Source organism: Canis aureus, chromosome 23 (assembly GCF_053574225.1).
Source record: "Canis aureus isolate CA01 chromosome 23, VMU_Caureus_v.1.0, whole genome shotgun sequence".
Taxonomy (NCBI): Eukaryota; Metazoa; Chordata; class Mammalia; order Carnivora; family Canidae; genus Canis; species Canis aureus.
In genome coordinates, this window is record NC_135633.1 from 8976483 (window position 1) to 8996074 (window position 19592).

Consider the following 19592-nt stretch of genomic DNA (forward strand, 5'->3'; position numbering starts at 1 on the left):
GAAGTAGTACTAGGCGATGGCTGACTTCCTTAGCCACAGTTATGGCTGTGGAGCTAAGGGAGCTCCAGGATGCAGATTCACAATCATAAAAGGGAAAGGAAGTGGGTGACTTTCCCTGCATGGGAAGCCATGCCATGAAGATGCTACTGGCAACTAGGGTCCCCCCCAATTCAGCATAAGAGGGAATAAGAGAAAACGCTAGAAACAATGCCAAGGAAGTGACTCACCACCAACAGCGCAGGATAAGACCAAATTCCTTGTGGGTCTACCACAGTCATTTTTAGCAGAGATGTCACAAATCACATCCTAGAATATGTTTGGATCAGGGAAAATGTCTTCCGGAGAAATAGCTGCTATCCTCCCTATAAATAACACCTTGGCTCACCATGATTTTTTGGAGGGCAGGGCCACACCTGCTACAGACAGCAACTGAGTTGGGCTCTTCAGCAGCCACAAAGCCTATCCACAAAACTAGGACCTCAGAAAGCACGCGAGAAACACAATATCAGAAAGATACCGCAACCCAATATAACCAACATAACCACAGTATACCTGGTGTAGGATCCTAACAGTCGGTAGGGGGAGGAAGCCTTGCTGGCTTGGGGGAGGTAAGAAGGAAGCCTCCTTCAACTCCAAACACAGGTGTTCCATTTCAGAAGACCCTGCTCAAGTAGTTTGCCTGCTTGTTCAGTTATTTGACAAATATTTTGGGGCCCCACCTCTGGACCAGATATCGCACTAGGTACCAGGAATTCAGGAGGAAATCAGACATGTCCCTCAAGTCATGGAACTTACCTACAAGTTGTGTGAGATGGATGATCAACAGGCTAAGGCCTTTATAAAAGACCATTTCAGTGTACATGGAGTGTTACGAGGGAAGGACAGAGAGTGATATGAGGTAGTGGATGAGTGATTAGGGGGTCAGGGAGACTTTTCTGAAGATAAGATGAGAAGGAAGCATCATGTGAAGAGCTAGGTGAGAATATTCAGGGCAAGGGAACAGCCAAGGGAAAGGCTTGGAGGTAGCAAAGAGCCAGGAATTGTGAAAATTCCTGGAAAGGAAAGGAAAGGAAAGGAAAAAAGAGAAGAAGAAGAAAAAAAAAAAAAAAAGAAGAACAGAAAGGAATCCCCGGTGCCTGCCCACAAAGAAAAAAAGGTAAGATGGGACAACATCAGGTGGCAGGTAGGGGCTAGATGACGTGGGCCCTCCCAAGCCGTGATGGTGCGGTTGGAGTTTGGTCTACATGCAATGGGCAGTCCCGGGAAGGTTTAAACAGGGAGCAACCATGATCTAAGTTTTCAAAAGGTCACTCTGGCCACCCGTGGGAAGACTGGATGGAGGGTTGGGGTCAGGACTGGATGCAGGCAGCCCAGGTATTTGGCTAGTGGAACAGTTCAGGTGCAAGAGGACTTGGGCCAGGTGATGGTAGTGGAGACCACAGAAAGTGAGAAAAAACAACCAGGAAAGACTGGGCACACTTGCGCATGGAATCAAAGCTTCCTGAAAGAATAAATTAGGACTCGGCTGAGTTGGTCGCCTTTCCTAAACTCAATCATCGTGAGAGGGAAATGGAATAGACATACAGCCACTAATTCTGGAAGCAGAGATGAACAACATACGCCTTCACGTGTAGCAATCACCGATTGGCATATAAGACATGCATTCGGACAAGCTCAAGGCAGCATCTCCATCCTTATCCAAGAAAAACGGCTCACTCAGAAATAAGCACCCCGTCTTCCTCTGCCTCCCCCCCCCACCATAACCTGAGCCCAGTCCAACTCTGTGGTTTCAAAGTCAAGAGCCTGAAACCTCCCCAGAACAAACTGTAACTTCCAGGGAGGAATGTGCTCTGGCATTATGCTTCAGTAAACCCAGAAGGCGTGCTGAGATAAGAGTATTAAAGGTACCTATTAATGAGGCCGGAAGTCCTGAATAAAGAAGAGATGTCCCAAAGGGAGACATAAACCAGAGCCCGCATCCCGACAGAGGCTGAGTTCCATAGCAGCTGGCAAGCTTGCAGAGAAGGCCTTTGCTTCCCAGCTTCCTCAGAGAGCAGCAGAGGGGTGGCAGCAAGGAGGAGCGGAGGCTTTATTTACTCCATCCTTCCTGACGCCTGGCGTGCATGCCAGACGGTAGAGCTTGAGTCTTTGGTGGTCCTAGAAAAGGGACCACTGTTCTTATTTAAAAGGAGTGCTGTTGGGATGCCTGGGTGGCTCAGCAGTTGAGCATCTGCCTTGGGCCCAGGGCATAACCCCGGGGTCCTGGGATCAAGTCCCACATCGGGCTCCCTGCATGGAGCATGCTTCTCCCTCTGCCTCTGTCTCTGCCTCTCTCTGTGTGTCTTTCATGAATGAATAAATAAAATATTTAAAATAAATCATAAATAAATAAATATAAACGGACTGCTGCCCCCTGCAGCAGACCACAGGATTGGGCTTGGCACCAAGACGGAACCATGCCCTCCATGGCTTCAAACCAAATCCCCCCGGGAGCAAGGGCTTGGACTTCCAGAGGAAAGGAGAGAGGCTGAGGGCAGACAGAAGTGTCAGGACTTAGGTGTTCCTCAAGCCTGAGACCTGGACCTAAGTATGTGTGTGTTAGGGAGACCGGCAGGAAAGGAGGCTCTCCCTTCATTCTCTGAATTGAATCACCTCCTGCCACCATTTAGGTCTACGAATTAGCCATGTGTACATGTGAAAAACAGGTCCCCCCACCCCATGCCCATGGTGGTCCTTCCCTCATGGGGGCCCAGCAGCAGGGCTATACAGAGAAGGCAGGAGAGGACGAACACCTGCAAAGCATCTCCTATGGGCTCAGCACCGTGTTAGCATCTCTGCTCACATAAGGCCTTTCCAGAACTCCACGAGAAATCATAGGTGGGAAGAACTGGCCATCTCCATTCTAGAGGAGAGGGAATGAGGCCCAGATCCAGGTAATCGGCGCACAGCAGAGATGAAACGTGGAGTCGATCCCATTTCTCATATGCTTGCCACACCTACCAAGCACCGCCACAGCTCTGCTCTTCCCAGCCCGACTCTCCTCCAGGAGGCCTGGGGGCCTGCTCTCTGGATGGACGCAGCCCCAGCTTCTATCCCAACCACTTGGCTTGCCCCCAAACACTTACCGAGCTTAAGAAAGGTGACGAGTCACGGATGTTCTCACTCAGAAACTCTTTCTAAGGGAAAGAAAGAACTCTACAGCATCCCCAACTCTGCTACTGTGTGCATTCACCAACCGCAAAGGGATGGGGTCTCTCTGCAGATTAAGGTGGTCCTTTGAGAGGCTCCAGGCACCGCTTCCTGCTGCCTAGTGCGGGGTGTGGAGACCTGCCATGCCAACATCGGCTTCCCACGAGCTCTGCACCTGGCCAGGAAGGGAACTTGGCGGGCTTGACACGCTCACAGGCTGCAGCAGATTGGTGCACGCAGTGTGTGGGGTGGGGTGGGAAGGCAAGGGGAGGGGTTCCTTTGCCATGCCCTCTTCATCTGGCAGCCGGTGAGGTGGTAATGGTTAACCCGGGAGGGGTGCTCCATCCTCCTCTGGTGTCGTTGGTATGAGTACCGTCAACCCCTGCGGGCCTCATCTGCCACCAGGGCCTGGCACGGTTCCTAGCAGTGAGTGGTGAAGGGTACAGATTTTTCAGTCCAGATTGATCCGGAGTCAATCATTGTGGCTCCCCTTCTCACTAGGGATGGGACTCAGGGTAAGTCACTATCTTTGGGGATTCAGTATCCTTATGTATACAGTGTGGATAACAACAGCACTGATGTCACCGAGCTGTCGTGCAGAGTAAATGAGATGATGCATGTAAAGGCACAGTTAACAGGACTTGCCGCCTCGCAAGTGCTCAGAGCCTGTTCACTCATAGAAAATAGAAGTACTTTTTAAACAAATGTCACTGAAGTGAAAGGGCTTCCTTGGAAGCAGCAGCAGATCCAACTCTAATAGCCCCTCTCTTTCACAAACAGAAAAAGGAGCAATTTAGGCACCCACCCGGTGGCAGACGCTGTGAGGACCACCCACAAGCTCAGCATCCTCACCCCTAGGGAAGCAGTAAGAGATCCGGCCCTTGATCAGCACCTCCTATACGGGCCGGTGCCTTCATATGTGCCACCTCAAATCTACTGACCAATCCTGCAGAGCCAGAATTATTCCTACGGAGGGGGAGTCTGAGCCTCTGAGATGTCAGATAACTTGCCCAGGGTCACACAGTCAGCATGCGGCTGGGATTCACACGGTGACAAGAATATTTTGTGGCCCTTACACTGTGCCAAGTGTTTTTCTGAGACCTTAGGTATATTAATCCATTTACTCCTCAGCACACGGGGCAGTACACAATATCACAATTATCCCTATTTCACAGAGGAGAATGACTGAGGTCCAGATGGGTTACGCAAGGTCACATGGTCAACAGCTAGGCTGGAACAGGAGCCAAGGCAGGCCTTGCTTTAACCATTGCCCAAAGTGCCCTAATTACCTCCCAAAAGACAAAAAACAACAACAAAAAAAAAAAAAAAAAAAAAAAAACCAACCCTTGTTCTGCTCACTACACCATCCTGCCCCTAAGAATGAAACTCGTGGGTGCTGAGAACACTTTTCTAATAAGAGACAACTGTGTTGGAATCAAAAACGCGCTGGGCTGGAAGTCAGGAGACTTTGGGCTGTGACCTTAGGCAAATCACTTTTCCTCTCTGGATTTCAGTTGGCCCAAGTATAAAGGATTGGTTTGGATTAGAACTTTGCCCTGAAGACTTACAGCTTTAACAGTATATGGTTCTCTGGAATGGGCCTTCCCCCCTTTCTGAGGAAGACCATGAGGTCCATGGAAATGTGGGCTGAGGTTGCTGACAGGCCCTTCCCAGAGCAGCCAAAGCACGTCTGATGGAAGGAGCCGGCAAGCGGCCGCGTGTATGAGGGCCGGCCCACAAGTGAGCATCTGAGGCTGGGAGATCCTGGGCAATTTACCAGACTCTTGGTTTTTCCCCTTTGGCAAAGACAGGGAAATAACTTGCCTTAGTGGGTTGCTTTGAGGTCATAAAAATGGCCATAAAGCATTTTCCCAGATTCAAAGTCCGGGTTTGCAAAATGCTCTTGAACTCAGCCATGAGAAGAGTAATCAGAGAAGAAGTCGGGACTTTGCAGGATTCCCAGAAAGCAGTCTGAGAATGTAAAGAATCTTCATTACTTCTCCATGCTTTTTACGGCTGAGAGTCTGGTCCAGAAAGAAGAGAAAAAAGCCCTAATACTAATTCAAAGCAACTCAGAAGATACTCAAAATAGTACTTTGCTGCTTAGTAGATGTATATGCTATCCTGTTCTCCAAAGTCTGCATCTCTCTCCCCTTGGATAGTAAACTCTCAGGGATATGAAATTTGCCTGGCTCTCATCAAGACCTGCTGAGTTCCTGATTTGTTTCCAAGGCAAGACATAAGTACGCCTCCCTATATAAAAACTCACCTAATTCTCTTCTCTTTTTCGTCAGTGCCTCGATGATTCAACTCAAGTCAACAAACACGCATTGATCATGTACTAGGGGCCAGGTAGTATGCCATTTGTACACTCTGGCTGAATAATGCCTGAAAATAGCCTCAGTGCCTTAGACTTGCAGCTAGGCATGAGGATGGGGGATCAAACCTTCCCTATAGAGGTCTGAGAAGGTCGAAGAATGACCTTGGGGTTTCGACTACTTGCTTAAAGTCTGTTTATGTTCATCATTACGTATTCACGTGACATTTATTACATAAATGCTTCATGTAAGAATGAGTGATTGATTCACTTATTCAAAGATTATTTCTTTGGCAGTTACTCTTTATCAGGCATTTGCTGACAGTCCTGAGAGGTTCCAAGAAAAAAATTGGCATATTACTTATTTTATCAGAAGTCTAATTCCAGAGATGTGCTGTTACCAATTTTAAACTAGATTAATGGCATCTCTGGACGCCTGGGTGGCTCAGTGGATGAACATCTGCCTTCGGCTCAGGGCGTGATCCCGGGGTCCTGGGATCCAGGCTGCATTGGGTTCCCCACAGGGAGCCTGCTTCTCCCCCTGCTTCTGTCTCTGCCTCTCTCTGTGTGTCTCTCGTGAATAATTTTTTTATAAGATCAATGGCATCTCTCTTTCTTAATTCGTTTATTTAGTCAGCACATATTGGGCACCTATCTTGTGCCTGGTAGTGGAGACATGTTCAAAAGCAGTTAAGCAGGATTCTTGCCTTCATGGGGGCCAGCAATGTGATGAAGGAGAGATGTTTGAAGGAAAAAACAAGGGACTGAGATTTTGGAGAAGACACTCCTACATGAGACAGCTGGACAAGCCAGGGAAGGTCTCCATGAAGGAGCTCCACTAGGTTGGGTTCTAACGGATGGGAAAGAGCCAGTCATATGAAAAGTGGGAAGAGCACTCAGGCCAAGGTGATAGTCTAGGTGCACTCCTAGGAGGGAAGGGAAAGATTTGGTGAGTTCAAGGCAAGACGGTGCAGCTGGAGGCTGGCGAGCAAGCTAAGAGGATACAGAAGAGAGAGGAGAAGAGGAAAGGAGATAGTATAGGGTCTTCTAAGCCACGGCGAAGAGTTAGGGTTTTATTCTTTGTGGAAAGTGAAGCCACTGAAATGTACTTGAAGCAGGAACGCCAAGTGGCGCCTTTTCTATTTTTGTCACCCCTCGGGTACTCCACAGACATTGGACTGAAAGCAGACAATAGTGAGACTATGAGGACTTGTTAGGAGACCACCGAAGCTCTCTGAGGTTGAAGATGATGGTGTCCTGTCCCAGAGAAAACGAGAAGTGGTCCAGCTTGAGACCCGCTGGGGAGGTGCAAACAGAAGTACCACCTACTGGAACGAAGGTGTGTAGGAAAAGGAGGAATCGAGGAGTCCAGGGAGAGACGCAGCTCTGGCTTGAGCAGCTGGGAAATGGCAAGGCTCGTTGCTGCAGTGGTTCTAACATGCAGTGATTTTGCCCCCTAAGGGGACATCCGGAAACTCAGGGAATCACTTCTGATCATCCCCACTAGAGGCCTACTAAATATTCTATAATATTCTATAATATTCTGTAATATTTAGTAGGGATGAAGAAGCCAGGGATGCTGCTAAACATCCCACAATGCCCAGAACAGCCCCCAACGACAAATAATTACTGGGCCCCACATGTGCACGGCGCGGAGGCTGAGAACGCCTGGCTTACAGAAGTGCAAAGAGCAAGGTACGGAGATGGTCGGAGGGGCTTACTCAGCCCCACATCTGGGACATATTAAATTTGAAATATTCGTGTTAAATCGTCCTTGGAACAGCACTGCTCAGAATGGAGAAGGTAAAAAAGCTAGACCAGTATCCTGGGTCCTTTGAGGAGAAGACAGCGAGGCCTCTATCTCTGAGCTCAGAGAACCAGGTGGTCTTATTCATAATCCTCTCTCCTGCTAACTTGTGAGAGAAATTTCATAAAATCAAGAAAATGTGAGTCTTTACACTTGCCACTCACCCTATTGGCAACCCTTCCTTTCTCCTGCTCCAAATCCTGCTCATTCTGCAAGCCCAGCACCAGGTCCGAGATGTGCGAGGCTCCCCTAAGGACGCCCACCCTGGCCGTGTCTGAAGTCAGGGAAGTCCGACTTTTCCAGCACTTGCTACGTGCCAGCCCTTCTGTAGGTATGCCGTCATGTTATCACACACATAGCTCTTTAAGATTTCTGACATTCTTGGCAAGAAAAGATTCCACCAACCTTCCAGACACAGAAACTGAAGCCTAGGCGAGTCAAGTAATGATCTGGACCAAGTTCTTTTGGTTTCCAGAATCCAGGCACGATCCAGGCTGTCTCCCTCTGATCTCCTGGAGCACTTCATCTACACCCTCTGGAGGATCACTAGGTCCCGCCTCAGACCACAGCTCCCCGGAACACAGCCTCCCTGTGCATGCGAGTAGCTGGCACACAGCTCTGGCTCGATGATTTGTACAAGTGTTCCCCCTGTGTCAGTCCGGCCTCCCCGGCTGGTCTGTTAAGAACTTGAAGGCAGGGAGCCTGTTGAGGACCTTCTCCATCTTCCCTCTTTCCCAAGACCCCTCTTGGATTCCCCGAAGAAGGAAGCACCCTCTGTGTTTCTGGCTTCCCTCTCCACCCGCCATGGGAGATGCGGCATCTAATCTGACCTGGCAAAGATCAGTACTCTTAAGCGGGGTTCAAAGGCAGGAATTAGAGCAAAGGCTCCTTGCAGTCTCCTTCACTTCTGGAGCGTAGGTACCCCTGGCCCTCTTTTCTTCTCTGTTTAGCACGTCCACCTGGGAGCCCAGGTGGCAGGTGACATTAGCTCGACCTTGTGACCCATGCGTGGGAGAGAAGGCAGGAAGCCTTCCTTTGGACTCGGACCTGAGTCATATTCTCTAAAATTTATCACAAGTGCTGGAGTTGGGGAGTTATAAGGTGCTTCACGAGGTGAATAAAGGCCACTTGTCTCTGTCCCCAGGAAAGAGAAGGGATGAGGGCTCAGTTTTGATTTATGTCGCATTCCCATCCTCCTGCATGGGTTGGACCACAGTTTAGATGAGCATTCAGTAAAACCTGAAAAATGATATAAATAACTTCTAGCATGGTCCTGCCAAACCAACCCGTAATGTCTCAATCCCCTGTCTTTCCAACCTGGTCCTCCTGGCTCTCTGGCTCCTCTCAGTGACACTGCCGCAGTCCAAATTCCCCAGGCTAGGGGAATCTCCGGAAGCTTTAAACCCCACTCCTTGTTTGTGACCATCAGTGGGCCAGCCCTGTAGACTCTGCCTCCACAAGACTCCTGCCCAAAGAATGCCTCTCCCATGCCAACACCTTAGCTTTGACTTACTCTATCGAGAGAAGCCCACCAAAGCATAAACCCTGGGAGGAAAGCTAGGACATCTCCATCATCTCTGCATTCCTCAGAACTGAACCCAGCACCTAGGACACACCAAAAGCTGACAACCTGGAGCAACTGTGAAACCACCACTCCAACAGTCTCAGGCCATGAAATTGAAACAGGGACAGGTGGAATGGGCTGCAGTGTTTCTTCTTCCTAATGCAACATTAACTATCAGAATCAATCAGACCCCCACACTCCTCTGCTGCCAAAGCACAGCTATACCTCACATATAGTACCTCACCTTCAATCAGTAACTACGAGCCGGGGACACACAGTAAAAGCCAGAGATAGTTGACAGTAGCTTGACTTCATGATAGCTTGACTTCCAATATTAAAGGCCTGGTTATTTGCTCCAGACCTCAGTCCAGAACCCCAGTTTCTGATGACAGTAAGTCAAGATCTTGTGTTATGTGCATGTGTGTGTCTGTGTGTGTGCATCATAAAGGAGGGTGGAGGGGAAGGAAGGGGAGACAGGGAAATGACCACTCTCTCCTCCTTGGAAGGTACAAGGCAGATCTCCACATCCCTTGTATTTCCCGGGCCCAATCTACCTGGGGAGCCACCCAGGAGCCAGCACAGCAGGGAAACTCCTAGAATAACTGCCACTGCCTTAGACATCCCAAGCAGCTACAAACGCAGAAACACTCAACCAACACTGGATCTGGAGTGGACCTCTACTGCCAGGGAGCCAGACTGCACCTTGAACCAACATCCAGAGACCCCTGCCAGTGACTGCTCAGACCCACTCGAGTTATTTCATTAACCTTACAACAAACAACCCAGCATTTTACGTGATTCAACTTTCCATTATGTTGACACATCAGAATGGTGAGGTTAGAACTGCCCCATTCGCTGAACACACAATGTGTGCCAGGTGCTGTGGTGGGGATGATGGAGAGTCAATTGCTCTCCCTCCACCACCATCCTCCCACCTGCCAACCAGGGCTTATGCTTTAATGGGTGTCTGCAGAGAGTCAAGGTAGGCTGAAAGCAAGGGGGTAGCATGGAAAGTGGGATTGTTTATCCACAGCAGCTACTGTGAAGACAAAATCAATAGGGCTTAGCTCCTGAAACATCCTGGAACTGCACCATAGATGGTCTCCTTAGTGTTCTCCAACAGCCTCCTTGAAGAAGCCTATTTGACTCATAAATCAATCTGCATAGTCTTATAATACTGGAAACTTCCAGGAATTAAGTGAAAGGATAATGCACCAAACTCCAAACTCCTAACATTATCTAATTATACTCATGCTCTTTTTCTTTTCTTGACCAACTTGCTGTCCAAGAGTGTCCATGGATGAGAACTTTTCTCCTCCTTACCTGGCGTAAGGCAGGAAGGCAGCCATCCTTTACAGAGTCATAAGCATCTTGGGAAGGCAGGAGAGAAGAGAGAACATGGCACGTACTCAAGAAGTACAACGGGAAACAAACCTACTTGGTCCCCAAATTGTCCTGGGTCCAGAAATCAATTAATTCAGAAGGGGTCCTCCTTGAACCATAATGTGGCTCAATTTGCAAGAGGGCGTAACAAGGGAGGCAGTGAGGCAACCTCTAAAAACTGAAGGCTACTGTGTCTACAGCTCCCCGCTCCTCCCCATACAGCAGCCAGACATTACTTGGCAGAGAGAACACTTACTATGGCAGTTAGCATTTAAAAATAAAATTAAAATAAAAAAAAAAAAAGCCAACCGATGCAATAAACTCAGTTCATTTAATTTCAAAACATGAACTCACTGCTATCTCAGGAAATATCACCTTACTCTTTGGATGAAAAGTTAGCCCAAGTCTAGGAGGCATTCAACAGTGAGAAAGTAACGTACTTTAGTTGGCTTCCCCAGGCTTAAGTTTCACCAAAACAAGTTTCGTACCAAGATTAGCCGAGTACCGGGTAATGGGATACGGCAAGGTTACGTCATCTGTGGCCCATTTCCAGAGAAACATGGCTTTTCCAGGTGGAATTCTAAGTGCTCCCCTCTTGCTCTGTACAATCTTGGCTACAGCCGTTTGCAGGGTGGGTAATGGCAGACGCATTAAAACCGGTTACAGGCGAGGAGACCTTGGGCAGGTCATTTCATCTCTCTGGGTCCCTGTTTCCTCCATTGTGAAGTGGATTGTTGGGGGCCACTGGTCGTGGGCCCCTTCCTGAAGTAACTTCCCAAGATTGTTAGTCCTGGATTGGACAGACTGTCTAATTCTTCCCGTGGCTGCCCCCGCATGCTGTCCCCTATCTGAGCTTGGAGTCAAACACCCAAGCGCTTGTGAGTCTCACTTTCTACGAGTATGGATGGAAGCAACTATTTGGCAGGTCAAGTCAGCTCACCTCCCAAGGGCACTGCTTAGCTGAATTTCCAACCCTGCGTTAATGAATCCACCTTGCACATCCCTAACCCCTTCCCAGGCACAGCAAAAGGTACGAGGAAGAACAATTTTTGCCCTTGGGGATGACAATGATGGTAGTGAATTTTTATTGACAGCCTGTGAGGTGTCAGGTCCTACACTGAATGCTTTACTTGCATTCCCTCATTTAATTCTCACTAAAACCCTATTACATATGCATAACAGATGAGGGAACCGACATGTAAAGAGATGAAAGGAGTCACCCAAGACCTCACAGCTAGAATGTAGCGGAGCCCAGGATGTGAATCTAGGTCTGTCTGACACCACACTATCTTTTAAGTCAATCTCTATATTTGGAATAAGCAAGTTTACGTATCAAGGCATCTCACTTTGCCCAGGACAGGCCCAGTTTACACCCATATCCCACTGCAATTATTGATAGCGCCCCCTTCCACTCAGAGAAGTATCCTGGCTTGGATAATCAGTTATACGGGCACATACTTACAACATCTCCCTGAGGAGTAATAGTAATGATTACAGTCACGTCACAATTGCAGCAAATCCCTCCTCGACTACACTATGTAAAATAGTGACCGCCCCCAGACTCCCTACCCTCTTACCCTGATGTATTTTTCTCCATAGCACTTAGCACCGTAGAAAAGGAATATATATTTTATCATTTGATTCTTTCACTAAAATACAGATATTTTAAAATACTTCTAGGGAGTTCCTATTATGCCACCTTACTGTTATGAAACACCTACATTGATACTTGTTTTCACCAACCAAAACAACATGAGAAGGGGATCTTCATTTTTACAAAAAAAAAAAAAAGGGGGGAAAACTGAAAATAGCATTCTGCATTTGTTTTGCAGGAAGCCCTGACAGAGGCGGTGCCTCTCCCGAGGAGCGAGTGGTGCCACCGAGCTCCCTACCCAGGAACTAAGCGTTTCAGCATCAAGCCCACAGCTCTGAACTGTGTCTGTGAGCATCTGTGCTCTCTCTCGATTTATTTTGTGTCTCTATTAGCAAGATAGATGTCCTCAGGTATCAGAAAAGCCTAAGAGAATGCTGTCTTTTGGATCTGGGAATACTCAAAAAATTTCCATACAAATTAATGATAATTGCTTCTTCGCTTTTTTCTTTTTTCTTTTTTGTCTTACGAAAGGTTTCATAGGAATACTCTACTTTCAGATAGAGCGGGGAGCCTGTATAAATGCCAGGCAGGCAAAAATTTCTTTTTGTTTAGCAGCATCTCCCCTGGTATGCAGTAAATGTTTCATCATTAATTATATCAATGCTTGCTGGCTGAATGAATGAATGTAGCAGCAGCATCATAACAAAAGCTGACATTTATTGAGCATTTACTATGTGCTGGGTGCTGCTCAAAAGACCTATTTTATCAAGCAACCCCCAACAGGCCCAAGTTTGGAACAGTTATCACCATCGCAAAGAAAAAGCCTCAGAGAAATGAGGAAGTAGCCCGCTCAAGGGCCCAGTGCGGGAGGTGGTGGAGCTGGGAGGAGACTGAGGCTGGCTGCTTATACTCCTAACCTGGCTCTGGCAGCACAGCTCGGGAGTTAGGGCCCTGTGCGACGGAAGGCGGGCCAGCAGTGCTGCCGGCCAGGGGGTGGGGTGGTCAGGCAGGGCTTCCCGGAGGGCAGGGGACTTGATCTGAGCTTCGGAAGATAGGATGGTACATGGACGAGTGGAAGAAGCATTCAGTCCCAGGGAGCGGTGAAGGCGCGAAGTCCCAGGGCCCACCACGCTGATTGCACTGAACAACCTCCACCTGGAGGCCCGGCGCGGTAAGATTCAGGGCGCTGCTGTCACCTCGAGGGCCCCGTATCCCTGGAGGGGTCAGACTTCATCCACTAGTGAGCAGGATTCCACAAAAGCTTTCTGACCCGGAACAAGTTAGTCTGCAGTCTGAATTCTGGAAACTTCCTAACAATGCCAGAGAAGCTGCCAGGAGCTGCGGCTGAGGACCAAGCCCCAGCCCCGGACCGGCTGCAGACAGGGCACACACTGGAGCTGGCAAGAATCCCCATAAGAAGCACCTGCCTATGGATTCAGGTGTGTTTAGGATCCTGCCCTGGTCCCCGTGAGCACGCAGTCCTTCTCTCCGTGACCAAGACCCCGTCTCACGCAGGGGCTAGCTCCTGTCCCACGCCACAGCATCACAACCACAGGCCATTTGCATCTTCGGTGGCAAGGACAACCGTCTCCTACAGCCCAGGCTTCCCAACTCTCTCCACCACTTTCTTGTTTCCCTGGTTAATCAGCCCCTGTCGACTCATTCTAACCCCTCACCTCGTTTCACGGCCTCTCCGTCTCCCTGGCTGCATCTCCTAGAACGTCACATCTGCCACACCTGAGTCAAAAAGAACCACCCCTGGGAACAGCCCATGTGGCACCAGCCAGGAGCATCAGGCAGTCTGGTCCCCACGTCCTGGACAACCCAACAAGCCGAGAGACCTAAGGCTTAGCCACACACGCCTTCTGGGTGGTTGGCAATATATGACAGAAGCCAGAAACAAAACCGAGGAAAGGAAAAAGAGAAATTTTCTTTCTGAGTCCACGCAAGACAGCTGCGTCACCAGAGAAACCAATTATAAACCTCTGTGTCTCCATTAACACCAAAATGAAGGAAAATGATCCCTCAAAATGCCATCTAAAGGAAGCCACTTACTACTTTCAGGGTTTTTCTTTCTTCCCTTCCCAATATTTAAGTCCTTATTTTCCCAGTAATTAACCAGACCCAAACCTTCCTTATATGCTTTGGTTTCAATTCCAAAAAGTGTATCAAGGTTATGATGGCTCATTACCCACTGCAGAAATACACGTGGAAACATTCCTGTGTATTTTAACCTGGTTTCTCCAGGAAAGAACAGAATTTCTTCTCTTGAGACTTTTTTTGCAATTAACAGAAAATGGACATGATTTCAGTACCTGGGAGATGGATAAAACCTACGCCAGTCATAATTAATGGAAAGCAGGAGAAAGTTCTCCAAGTCCCTGAGAGTACAAACGACCGATATTTTCCAGCAGAAGAGGGGAGCACCTCCAGATGAGAGGTAAATGAGCTTTATGCAGAAAAAAACCTAGAAGTTGTTAAGAGAATCAGTTTCTGCACAGAAAGATGAGGAAGAGCTGTAAGACCACTGATGTTAAACACGGACCCGGGAGCCCAGGACCCGCAGAGTCCATGGCATCCTTGCCTTTGGGAGGGAGCAATGTAGCTGCAGAAAGGCAGCCAGGGCCCTTTAACCCACTGACCTCTTTTAATCTGCTTGTTAGCCTGGCTTCGGGACAGGCCCAGGGGGTCTTTGACCAACCTCAGGGGGGAAAGGTCAAAGGTCAGAGGCACATTCCCTGATCATCATTATTCTCAATTATTCTTCATTCTGAGCCACTCTCTCCTTCATTTTGAGGAAGGGCCCCATTAAGTGTTTTCCAGGACACTGAGGGGCAATGATCCAACCCAGGTCTGCTCACTGCATTCCCTTTTCCTTTCCACTTCAATCACAGCATCTCCCTGGGCAAAGAGGGGACACAGGGGGTAGCAACTGATAGAGGGACCCAGCCCTGTACAGCATAGGCATACTCATATCTCATATACAGAGCTCAGCAGAAGCCCCAGCTGCTCTCCAGGATGTACCCAGGCTATTACAATAGAAGAATTCGAAGCACAGACTTTGCCATCAGACAACGCAGAGGTTCTACAAGTTTCTGTTCCTGGAAATTTAGGCAACTCACTTAACTCTCTGAGCCTTAACGTCCTCATCTGAATAATGGGGTTAATAATAGCTTCTACTTCACAGGATTATGGTGACGATGAAGTGGAATAAAGCTTAAAGTAAAGGCTCAGCATATGTTAGCTATTAATAGGATTATTTTTAGCAGTAACATTTTTTATCTTTCCTTGATAAATACAATGTATGGTTATTGGCTAAATCTGGAAAATGAGGAAAAGTATGGGCCAAAAAAAAAAAAAAATCCCTGGTAATCTCCCCCAAGAGTTCAGCACTGTTAATTAACACCGGGAGTATTTCTGTTGTGTCTTTAATCCATGGAGACGTGCAACACTACTTGGCCATCTTTCAATCCTGAGAGTGACCATGCACCGCCTGTCAAATACACTTCTTCCCAATTCTCACAGTAGGAGGCTATGCAACTGGCCCAGTCACAGGATAGCACTTCCTGAGCAGAGCTGTGACTGCAGGTCTCTCTGGCTGGAACACTTAGCTCTGTTCCCAGGGCAGGTAAGGCTGCTAGGGTGGCCGCTCTCAGGGCCTGTTCTCTCCCCATTCTTTGGCTCTGCTGCTTCTCAGATATAAGCTGTTCCAGAAGGGGCCTCACTGCTTCTCCTTGCCCCTCCCAAGCTGGAAGGATCTAAAAGAAAGGGACCTGAAAAGGATGTCAGAACCACCCATGTCATGCTCTGGGGGTATGCCCCGAGCTTACCCCTCCCAGTGGGTGTTTTAGGTCTGAGCAGTCAGCCCCTCTCATTTCTGTCAAAGGCCCAGTTGACCCTGTCAGGTGGGATTTGGGCAGATGTAAGATCTGCTGGCTACTGCCTTCTACGCTAGGTGGGCAGGTGCATTTCTGACATTCCCCTGCAGAGATAAGACACCAAGATTCAAGTTTTGCCTCTAATTACTCTTGGCCTTATTTTGATCCAATTAGCCTTAAAATAGAAGATAAAGCAAAACCTTTGGTTCCATTATTCAATCAGAATGGTGAATTTTCTCAAGCTGTGGGTTAACTGACTTCATGTTTACTGAACTGCAGCAGTGATAAAAGTTCAGACACTCACCTCTGGCCCCCGGCTGCATTCTGGGACGCTTATTCACACACAATTGACTTCCAAGATGTTCCCAAAAAGCTCCTTCCTACTGAGGGCCACTCATGATTCAAAGGTAAGAAAGGTTTCTTTTCCCCAAGCTCATTAGAAGACCAAACCATTCACCCAACAGCACAATGGAGGGAAAATAATAATAATAAGCAAACAACAGCTGTTCCCAGTACAGACACCCCTGTCTCAACAGACTCTGCTGGATCCTGTTTCTGTATTCTCATTTCATCTTTTCACAACCTGGGAAAGAGGAAAACTGATTCAAAGATTAGTAAGTGACCAGACTGGAATTCGAACCAAGGATCATCGGAGAGCGAAGCCTTCCCCCACCCGCCCCCAGGAGCACAGCTTCCCAGCACCGCCGGGCTCTGCGCACAGTAAGTACATGAATTACAGATTATTGGCAAATCGTCCAGGCAGTCAGTGACCAAACGAGAGGCAAACTAACCATGTGTCATCTAATGGTGTGGCCATGCTCTCCAGGATTCTGCAGAAAAGCAGAGGCCTCAGCGTGAGGCTCTGTGAATGCAGAGACTCAGCCATCACCTTTCCTGCCTGGGGGCTGGGGACACCAGGACAGTACGGGCTGCCCTACCAGAGCTTCCTGGTACAACCTGGAGTGGGCCCCTCCCCCACGGGCTAGAGGAGTAGTCTGGTGGACCTCGACTACCCTTGGGTGGTCCTCACAGTTAATTTGAAAAGTGAGACTCAGGTCTAAAGACCCAGACAGACCCAATAAAGGCTGACCTTTGACCCACACTGGGGAAAGCTCCCTCCATAGGGTAAAAAGGAGGCTATATTGAAGCAATGAGGACACATCCCGGCCCTTGCCACAGCCACCTGCCACCAAGCTCTGTCCCCCGGGCTGCTCCACATTTCCCCTGCCTGCCAAGTCATTCTTCTCTTCCTCAGAAGCATCTGGATCTGGCAGCCCAAGGCTAGCTAGTCCACCCTGGGCCCCACCTTTCCCCTTGATACCGTCTAGAGTAGCATCTCAGGTGTGGCTCGGAGAGAAAATGCGTAAAACTCTGGGTTCTCCCACAACAGTCTGGTTGGAAAAAGATTCCAGGAAAGGATTAGGCAACTGGAGTCCTGACATAGTGCAGCAAAGGTGCATAACGTCTGCTAATGTTACAGCACATTAAAAGAAGCTGTAAAATAGTAGCTTTAAGTTAGGCAGGCCAAACATAACACAAGAAGTATGAAAAGCAAGGTGCCATTTTTCCAACAAATAAGTTCATTATACGAAAAACCAGCTGAGCTTGTTTTTGCATCTTGATATTCAATGTAGCGGCTTGTGACTTTTTTGGTAGCATCTTTAAAGAGCACAATCAGTATGAATTCCAGCTTATTAATGATAACCTATTCCTTACTGAGCTCTCATTACGTGCCAGGAAAATTTCAAATACGGTTTCTTATCCTCACACCCGCGGCAATACAAGGTGAGAACGTGCCCCATTTTCCTCAGGAGGAAGCCGACATCCGAGTGGGTAGCTAACTTGGCTGGAGCACTGGCGGACTTCAATGGGGAATTAGGGTCCTCTTGAGACCATCAGATTAAAAAAAAAAAATCACAAAAGCAAAACCCAGAGAAGAGCCTTCTGATTACATTTGGGCTGGAGAAACAAGTCAGGCTTCCTGGAGCAGAGAGAGGAAGGCTGCTCTCCTAAGCCCTCCCAGGAGCGGTGAGCGGTTATTTTTGAAAACGGAGGAGGGAAAAGTACCTGCAGCCTGATGGTTCTTGCACGCTGGAGAGAAAACTAAGCCATTGTGAGAGGCGGGAGAACAGGACTCAGATGCTTATTCAAGCTGGGCTCCCGGGTTCCACCCCCCCCCCCAAACCCCAAACAAGCCAGAGGGCAAGAGGCATCAACACCGGCCTGCATCCCCAAGTATCCCACACAATGGGGCCCGGGACGGGTGGGGAGGGCGCGGACCTCCTCGCAGGACGCCCTCCCCGAGCGCAGCCCAGGGCACCCCCGGGGATCTGGAGGTGGAAGGGACCCGGGAAACTGCACCCGTCCCCACCCCCCACACACACACATGCACACATCGACTTTCCCGGTTTAAAAAAAAGCCTCAAATCCAGCTTCCAAACAATAAGGGAAGCAACAAGCACGAAATGCATTTCAGGGGCTTTCCACCGTGGGAGGCAGTTCCCGGGGCGGGGGGGGGGGGGGGGGGGAGGACCAGTGCCCCCCGGGGCGAGGGGTCTGCAGTGCACCTTACCAGCTTCATGGTGGTGTTATTCTGCTCCCAGCGCCACAGCATCACGCTCATCTTACTTCAGGGCGAGGAGGGAGGGGGAAGGAGGAGGGCACGGGAGGGCGGCGAAGCACCTGCCCGCGCGCCCCGCAGGTCCGGCCGGCCCGTCCGCGCAGGTCCCCGCGCGCCCGGCCGCGCATCCCCGCCCGCCCCGGCGGCCGAGCGCGCTGCGGATGGGGCCCCGCGCCCCGGCCCCGGCCCCGGCCCCCCGCCCCGGCCCCCGCCCCGGCCCCGGCCCCCGCCCCGCCTCCGCCAAATCCAACAACTCCCCCTGCGGCCGAGCGCCCGCGCCTCGCCGCGCGGAGGCCAATGGGGCCGCGCCGGGGCGGGGGCCGGGGCGGGGGCGGGGGCGGGAGTCGCGGCCCCGGGCTCCCCGCCCCCTCGCCGGCCCGCGGGCCGCCCGCCGAGGCCCCCGGCGCAGCGCTGGGGCGGGGAGGGCCCGAGGGCTGCAGGGGAGCCGCTTAACTCTTTCGGGGACGCGCGCGCCCAGGGTCCCCGGGGTCCGTGCGCGGCCGGGGGTGCGCGCTCCGCGGCTCCCGGGTCCGCAGCCCGCGCCTCTCCCCGCGCGCCCCGCCGCGCCCGCCCAACTCCCCCAAGCTGCGTGGCGGGAGCCGCTCGGGGACCCCCCCCCCGGCCCCCCACCCCCGCACCTGCCCCGGCCCGGCCCCCTTCCTGCTACGTGAAGGATGGGGCTCGAGTGTTCTCCAACACACCTGGCCGCTGCCACGGGGAGGACATCCGTGGCCCTCGGGGAGGAGGGGGGCAGGTGATGACAGGGGAGGCAGCCAGGGGAAGAGGCTGTGTGGCCTTTGTTTCCTCTTCTGCGCGCCCCACCTGCTGCACGCTCTTTCTCCGAGGGGGGGCTGCCCCTGTACCCCTGTGGCTTCCTCTGAGACTGTAGGGGCCCCTCACCTTCCAGTCCAACCCTTGGCAGGGGGGAGGGGGTCCCCCACCCCCACCCCCACCCCCACCCCGGCCACTTTCAGGATGGTGAAGAGGCTCAGGAATCAAGGCAAGATGGCACAGGCTGCCCAGACCTGAGTGCTGGTGTCTGACTTGGGCAACCGTGACATTTTAGGATGGGCACCTGCTGTCCCCCAATGGAGAGCAATGATGAGAATTCACGGAATTGCTTTATTTCACATTCATTCCAGTATTCGAAACCGTTCCAGGTGAGGGGAGGTGGTAAAATGGGTCCTGACCCTTTGAAAGTGATCTTCCAAACATGCCAACTAGATCGAAATGTTGCTCT

At 50.3% G+C, this 19592-nt stretch overlaps 1 protein-coding gene across 6 annotated transcripts in view; it reads right to left on the minus strand.

Annotated features, from left to right (window-relative positions):
* NAV2 (neuron navigator 2) overlaps window positions 1-19592 on the minus strand; it is a 726136-nt gene that overhangs the window by 315407 nt on the left and 391137 nt on the right. Inside the window, exon 1 of one of the 6 annotated variants that reach the window (XM_077866219.1) lies at window positions 3126-3324. The exons of the other annotated variants lie outside the window; for them this stretch is intronic. The gene's annotated coding sequence lies outside the window, so the exon portion shown is untranslated. Of the gene's footprint in view, window positions 1-3125; window positions 3325-19592 lie in introns of those variants that run through there. 6 annotated transcript variants of the gene reach the window in all.